This window comes from Macrobrachium nipponense, chromosome 48 (genome assembly GCF_015104395.2).
Source record: "Macrobrachium nipponense isolate FS-2020 chromosome 48, ASM1510439v2, whole genome shotgun sequence".
Classification (NCBI taxonomy): domain Eukaryota; kingdom Metazoa; phylum Arthropoda; class Malacostraca; order Decapoda; family Palaemonidae; genus Macrobrachium; species Macrobrachium nipponense.
Window position 1 is genome coordinate 7,277,049 of NC_087223.1, and position 7,097 is coordinate 7,284,145.

Sequence of the window (7,097 nt, forward strand, 5' to 3'; positions counted from 1 at the left end):
ATAACTTTCCCTTTTACTTAATGACGTTTTCCCCCTTTCTATTATTCCTAGCTTCTCTCATATAAACGATACAACTGTTGGCATTATTATTACAAAATGGTATTTTATAGTAATAACAGTTACTGCATTGATGCTGTTACCCACATTCTTCGTATTAATTAACAGTTCTGCAAGAGAGAGAGAGAGAGAGAGAGAGAGAGAGAGAGAGAGAGAGAGAGAGAGAGAGAGAGAGAGTTTTAAAGATTTTGGGGGATACAAAAGTAACTTTTGGGAATTGTTTTACTTAGATCACCAATAATAATAATAATAATAATAATAATAATAATAATAATAATAATAAATAATAATAATAATAATAATAATAATAATAATAATAATAATAATAATAATTGAAGTTTTGGATGTTTATATGGAAGATAACTAGCAAAATATGACAGAGAAGACGAATCAGTATAAATGCACAGCATTATTTAAAGACAGAAAGCACTAGTGCAAATGCATAGCATCATTTGGAGATCAACAAAGACATAAGCACAAATGCATAGCATCATTTAGACACACACACACACACAAATAGGCTATAAGTGTCCCATGACACAGCACAAAGAAGACAGTTTGAAAGAGAATCCAAAACTCAGGATGTAACTCATTTTGGGAAAGATATCTCTCGTCATTATTAACTTCAAACATACAATACCCTAATAAGGGCTGCATGACTTTCCAGGGGTATATGTGTTTTCTCAGAGGAAAAGTTACCATCCACAGATGGGTGTGACGATGAGTGCTCCCAGAGTGGGCGGGGCCTCTAATACAGGCTCCGCCCACTCTGGGCCAGAGTGCTTTATCCTAGCTAGACTTGAAGAAAGCTTGAAGACAGTTGAATGAATCAGTTGTGAATCTGCTTTGTGTGAGTGAAGATACGTTTTGGTGTCAAGTGAATCTCTTCTTATGAATTGACTGAACTGTTTTGTCAAAAGGCTTCGTATAGCATTGACCGCGTCGCTTTGTAAGTGTTACACAGAATAGATTAAGCATGATTTGTTAAATTTAGAGAAATTATTTGCTGTTTTTATAATTTGCCAAACTAGACAGCATTGAGGATAGTTTCTTTACAAATGGGACACATTTAGTGTGGAAAGATACCTTTTAAAGTAGGAACAGTGCAATAAAAACTTATAAGAATGGTCATTAATGACACGTGAAAACCCTCTGCAAACACTGAGCCACTCACCTCGTTTATCTAAACCTTTATCCTCCTTTCTGACACTTCTGAGGCATAAAATCTTTATCTAGTTTTCTCATACTACACTTCATCTTGATAGTTTGAAACTTCTTTCCATTTACAATCAAAATTCACACATCAACTCCATCAAGGAGAGTTTGGCTCACCTGTTTAACATTCCAAATGCTACAGAACATCTCAGTAGCCTTATTGTTCACCAGGAAGTCAATCAGACCAAAATAGGCCTGAAGGTACAGTCTTTATAAGGGCTATGATGTAATTCCCTCAATGCCGAGCTAGTGAAATATCTAGCAGGATCTCAAGATTTTAGTCCATCAGCAGGCCTAAAAGAGAACTGAATTATATCAATGCATCTCTAAAGTCCAGTACATTTATTTTTCTATCTTAAACTGACAGAAATTTCTCTCTGTAGTAGCTTTTATGTAAAGGGTCATTACAATACTTCTCATTTCTACAGATGGGGTAGCTACGAGGAACTTGACACCAGCACAGGCCTTCATAAAAAATGGTCTCTTTTACCAATCGAAACCATCAACTTGATTTTCTTGTCCCGAGAGAGTTGGGATTATGTGTTTCGGTTACCCCAGATGTCCAGACTGTGGAATTGGCTAAAGCAACCAGTCAGAAGTCTCTAAACTCACATCTTAATCGATTTCCTTACAGAGAAAACCCTCCTCTCTTTTAGAACGAGCAGAGGCCTGTCTCACAACCACCATGACGATAGACATCCTGTTTAACCCACACATCGTGGTAGGCCGTTCAGGCCAATCTGGTACATCACGACGCAGCTCTCAGTTCCCCTGCGCGACAAGGAGTTTGAAGCCGTGCAACTGTCCTCGGCCGTAGCCTTCTTGTTCCGCTTGCAGATCCAACTGTACAACGTTTTCAACAAGCAGTCCAGGCGTGGAAGGTGAGTTTAAGTGGCAATTACTGACATTCTTCCAATTTTACCCTCCTCTGCTCAACAGGACTGGTAGGATGGCCTAAGATTCTGATAACGGAGGGAGTTCAAGTCGAGAATCTCCTGTCGTAGGCCTTCCAAGTGGCTCATGAGCCAAAGAACAGTATCACTAGGACTCTGGACAGCCCAGACAGAGGGAGTTCACTTTGAGAATCTGCTGTCGTTGACCTGCCAAGTGGTTCAGGAGCCAAAGAACAGTACTACTAGGACTCTACATAGCCCAGACCAAAGGAGTTTACTTCGAGAATTTTCTGTCATAGACCTGTGGAGTGGTTCACGAGTCAAAGAACACCATACCACATTGCACGAGATGTCGGCAACGCTGGACCAGCAGACTGGGACTGTTTTCTTCTCTTACTCGGCTCCTCTGTACCAAGTGGAGCAGCCTAATGGATCCAAACAGACCTTTGCTCTTTATAGCATAACCCTCGGTGTGCTGTTCTTCCTGGAACACTTGTTCTACGAGAACAATGGCGGCAGCTCAGGAAAGCAAGCGAGGTAAATCTTTTTGCTTGTGGATGATAAGTTGTCTTTGGTAAGCTAAAGTTTTATGGATGTCTTGTGTCATTTGGGTCAAAGCAATGAAAATTAAAAGCGTTTGTAATTAGGGTTTCAATATTAGTGTGACTATCCATAAATGTTTGCAGGTATACTGTAGGTATCATCGATTCATACATTTTCCTGTACTTATATGCCCATAATTAATTTGATAATTAAATAATCAAGTAATTTTAAACATGAATTTTACCGAGGACAAAATATGATGTAGGAAAATGGAATCTTAACACTGTGAAACAAACAATAAGGCTAATATCTTCGTTATTTGGGACAAATCTAGAGGTTTTTACCAGGAAGATTAAGAGTCACTTATCAATATTCCTATTTGTAGACCCATCTCATTAAAAATGACCGTGATATAAGAGAGGAAGTAGATGATAGCCCCTACACTTGAGAGGTGTGTGCTATCTCAAAGCTCAGGCTAAGGTACATTAATTCTGCATGCATATACAGGGGCAGGGTAGATGGCAGCAAGTCTAAAAGGCATAAGTCATTACCTGAAGACTGTATGACTGCTCACTGAATTTCATGTCCCACTTCTTCCTTCAGAAGCATCCAGCAAGACCAACTGGAACTCTTTCTGCAGTTAGAAGACAACATATCCACCCTGGGCTTCGACGGCCACTCGTGCATCCTGAGGTTCATCTGCGAGTTGCAGACGAACAGATTCTCCAGGTCTTCGATGCTCGGGGAACTCTTCACCCTGATGTTCACGTGAGTTGACTGATTCCACGATCGTTTGTGACTGCTAAAACTGGCCGAGAGCGTGGGATGACTGAGGAAAGAGAAGTTGGTGGAATGACCACATAATTCTGAAATGCTGTGAGGACGGTGAGATTAGGACTCGTAGTTTGTTGTTTTGGAGCCGACGCTAAGTATCAGTAACCGACATCACCTCAGCCTTCTGTCTCGCTGCTGATTGGCTGATGCCCTGGTGGGCATCAGCTTTCAGCCAGCCACAATGAACTTCCTTGATATTGGCTACTGATATTTACCGACAGGTCCAAAAGCACGAGTAAACAAAGAGTAGAGGAGGTTGGTGCTGGAATGGAAGCTTTGTGATATTCTAGTGGTGAGAGAGTGGTTGTACTGAGTTTGTAAGAGGGTTCTATGCATTGCTGATGAGACTTTTGTGTAACTGTTTGCAGTTGGTGATATTGTGGACATTCTCTGAATAGGAATTTCATTGGAGTACAAACAGAATTTTACTACCCAAACCTCTCTATAAAGGATTTAACTGATGAAAACTGGATCAAGAAAAGCATCACAGATCCATGTTATCAAACCTAACCACTGACCCACAACACTCGTTGTTCACAGGCCGAAACAAGGCGACGACTACACAATCCTGAAGGAATACATCGAAGCCGAGATGGTCGGACAGGAGGTGGAGGAGGACTTCCCACGAGGCGCCAAGTGCTTCGACAGGTACAGTACCTGTCCTGTGTCTGTGTTCGCAGCCCTCAGGAACATCGTCCAAGGGGGACTTGGCTTCTCCACGCCTTCGGACAAGCCTCGCAACGTGAGTGCCTCCAGTCATCTGGGAGACAGCCCAGTAGCTGTATCTAACCCTGTGTAGGACAGTCCATCTGCAGCCTATAGCCCTGTGGAGGACGGTTCACCTGCAGCAGCCTACAGTCCTGTGGAGGACAGTCCAGCACCTGTCTCTAGCTCTCAAGAGGGCAGTCCGCCAGCAAGAATGGACTTGGACCTGTGAGGTCGTGACCTCGCTTGAGCTGTGACCTCATACACTGTGAAGTTAGTCAAGGTTGGTGAAGATGGCCTTGCGCCTATCATCGGCTTGTAGATATTCAACTTGATGCGAACTGTGATGTTCTAATTCACTCTGAAGTTGTTGATGTATTTTTTTTAAATTATAAAATGTTCAATAAAATACTTCAAATGTGATGTTTAATGATTAAGAATAACTCTGGAAATTAGTTTATATACATAAAGATGGCTAAACCAATCTCCCTTCCCTCCACCTAACTTGAAACCCACTTGTGTCAACTAACTCTCAGTACTCAATTTACTGCTTGGGAAAACGATGTCAGGAACAGTTTAACGGGCTGTTTCTCGATCATTCTGCCCCTCCCCCTGGGAATCGAACCCAGGGAGGTCTATTTAAATGTCCTGATTACAGCGAGAGAGGTTTAGTTTTCGAAGATGGAAGGTTTCAGAAAATAATTAGAATGTTTTTGTTTACTTTGTTTCTTGACGTTTATTTACATAATAAACATAAAAAAAAACATAAAATGAGTTACAGGTTGACACACAAAGCACTTCCGGCCCATAAATGGTTTATGAATGTTTTATTTAATTTGCTTTTTCTTTTTTGCAAAATATGCTGAGACTAGTACTAGATATAACGGTTGGGAAAGGTTTTTGACTAAGGCATGAAAAACGAAATGGGCAAAGGTGTTTGTTCATTAAAGATCACTTTGCCCTCGAGAGAGAGAGAGAGAGAGAGAGAGAGAGAGAGAGAGAGAGAGGAGAGAGGGAGAGAGAGAGAGAGAGAGAGAGAGAGAGAGAGAGAGAGAGAGCGCCAAGGTTAGAGCGTATAACCAGGCAACTCTTCCTGTCTTGCGTACCTACAGCGTGTGGGAAGCCTTGCATCGTCAAATCGGTTTATTGCACTTTTTTCTAATCGTTTCGTCTTTATTCGTCTACGTTTTGTTTGAAATTTTACTGGAGCTTATATAAGGTTTGGCGTCTCTGCTTTACGGGACGAGATCTGAACGAAAACAAGAGACAACGAACGGATAAAAGTGGCCGTTGTTTTCTCAAAATGTGTAGACTATAGTAATTGTTGAAAATTTTTTGGTGCAAATTAACTTGTATCTTGCTTCGTTCCATATGAAATTTGCTCTTTAATAATAATAATATTCCATTCTCAGATACTGACAGCACAGTATACGAAACTAATCAGTGAGCCAATGTTCCCTCCAAGCAAATTCTATCTAAAAAAAAAGCTCTTTAGAAATCAGCCTGATAATCCAGTGGCTTAATATTAACCAAAATAAAGATAGAAACTGTCAATGGAAGAGCTTCACGTAAGCCTAACTCCTCAAGGGGCAGATTTATTGATCAAAAGGATCTTCTTGACAAATTTCTAAACCTGCCAGGCTAAGTTTTGAATGAAGTTGGCTTGAGAAACACCGATTGAAAAGTGACTTCATAAGTTTCTGTATATTGACCACACATTGATTGTTTGGTTAACAAAAGCTGTCTCTGCAACGATTAAGGCCAAGTACACCAATAGTTTTGTAAGTTCAGTTGTGATCAAGTTACAATCAAAAGTGCCCAGGTAAAATCAGGTTTATATAAAAAGTTTTTTTTGTCTTGGATAAGATTTCAGACACCAAATTCTCTTGTTAAACTAGCTAAGTTGTTCATATTCCTGCTGTATTGATCCGAAATGGCCAAATATATGAAGGAGTCTACTCATCCTTCTCGTTTTTCCATGACCTTGTGGACACGGCCTGAGAATTGCTGTAGGAAAATACAGATTTTGTAGCCAGAAGGGATACACTGTATATTGTTGTAGTCTATACAAGCGACTTGCGTAATCGCCAGAGAAGAACGAAACTTACAAGACAGTCTCGCAGCAGAGATAAGGAGAGAGAGAGAGAGAGAGAGAGAGAGAGAGAGAGAGAGAGAGAGAGAGAGAGAGAGAGAGGGATCTCACTCCACCAGGCTGTGTGTCACACTGATCAACAAATGTCTTGGGATCAATAAGGTGGCATCTGATGATGATGAGTCTTTCTGGCGTCTCTGTTTTTTTCCGGCCCCAGAGTCGCCCTAAATCAGAGGAGATGCTTCAGAAGGGCAGAATACAGACCCAAAATAAGCTAGATATAGGGGACAGAATGAAAGAATTCTGCCCTTCAACAGCCTACAGCCGTACCTGCAGCTGAAGACGCGCAACAGAACAGGAAAGAGTAGAAAAGTGGAGAGAGAGAGAGAGAGAGAGAGAGAGAGAGAGAGAGAGAGAGAGAGAGAGAGAGAGAGAGAGAGAGAGAGAGGTGTAGCAGCGGCTATACGTCTGTGAGCGGGGCCACCCTAGTCTTAGTGAGTGTGTCCTCTCTTCCCAGAGCAGAGAAGTTTTGGGGGGAGGGGGACGCAGTTTCATTATTTGGCGTTTCTTTCTCAGAATGAACTGTACACACACATTTTCTCTCTCTCAGAGAAACGCATCCTTCCTTCCCTATTCGTTTCTCAAATGTCCCCAGCAAACAGCTCCTCTCTCTGGTTCTGGTTGCTGCCAGACAGCCAGCGATCGTGTGCCTGTCCGTCACCTAATGCAGAGAAAGAAGCCCACCATTGGATGGTCGG

The 7,097-nt window shown here is 41.6% G+C and overlaps 1 pseudogene; it reads left to right on the forward strand.

Moving 5' to 3' along the window:
* The first annotated feature begins 1,706 nt into the window (after positions 1-1,706).
* On the forward strand, positions 1,707-4,518 carry LOC135204923 (uncharacterized; annotated as a pseudogene).
* Positions 4,519-7,097: the final 2,579 nt, after the last annotated feature.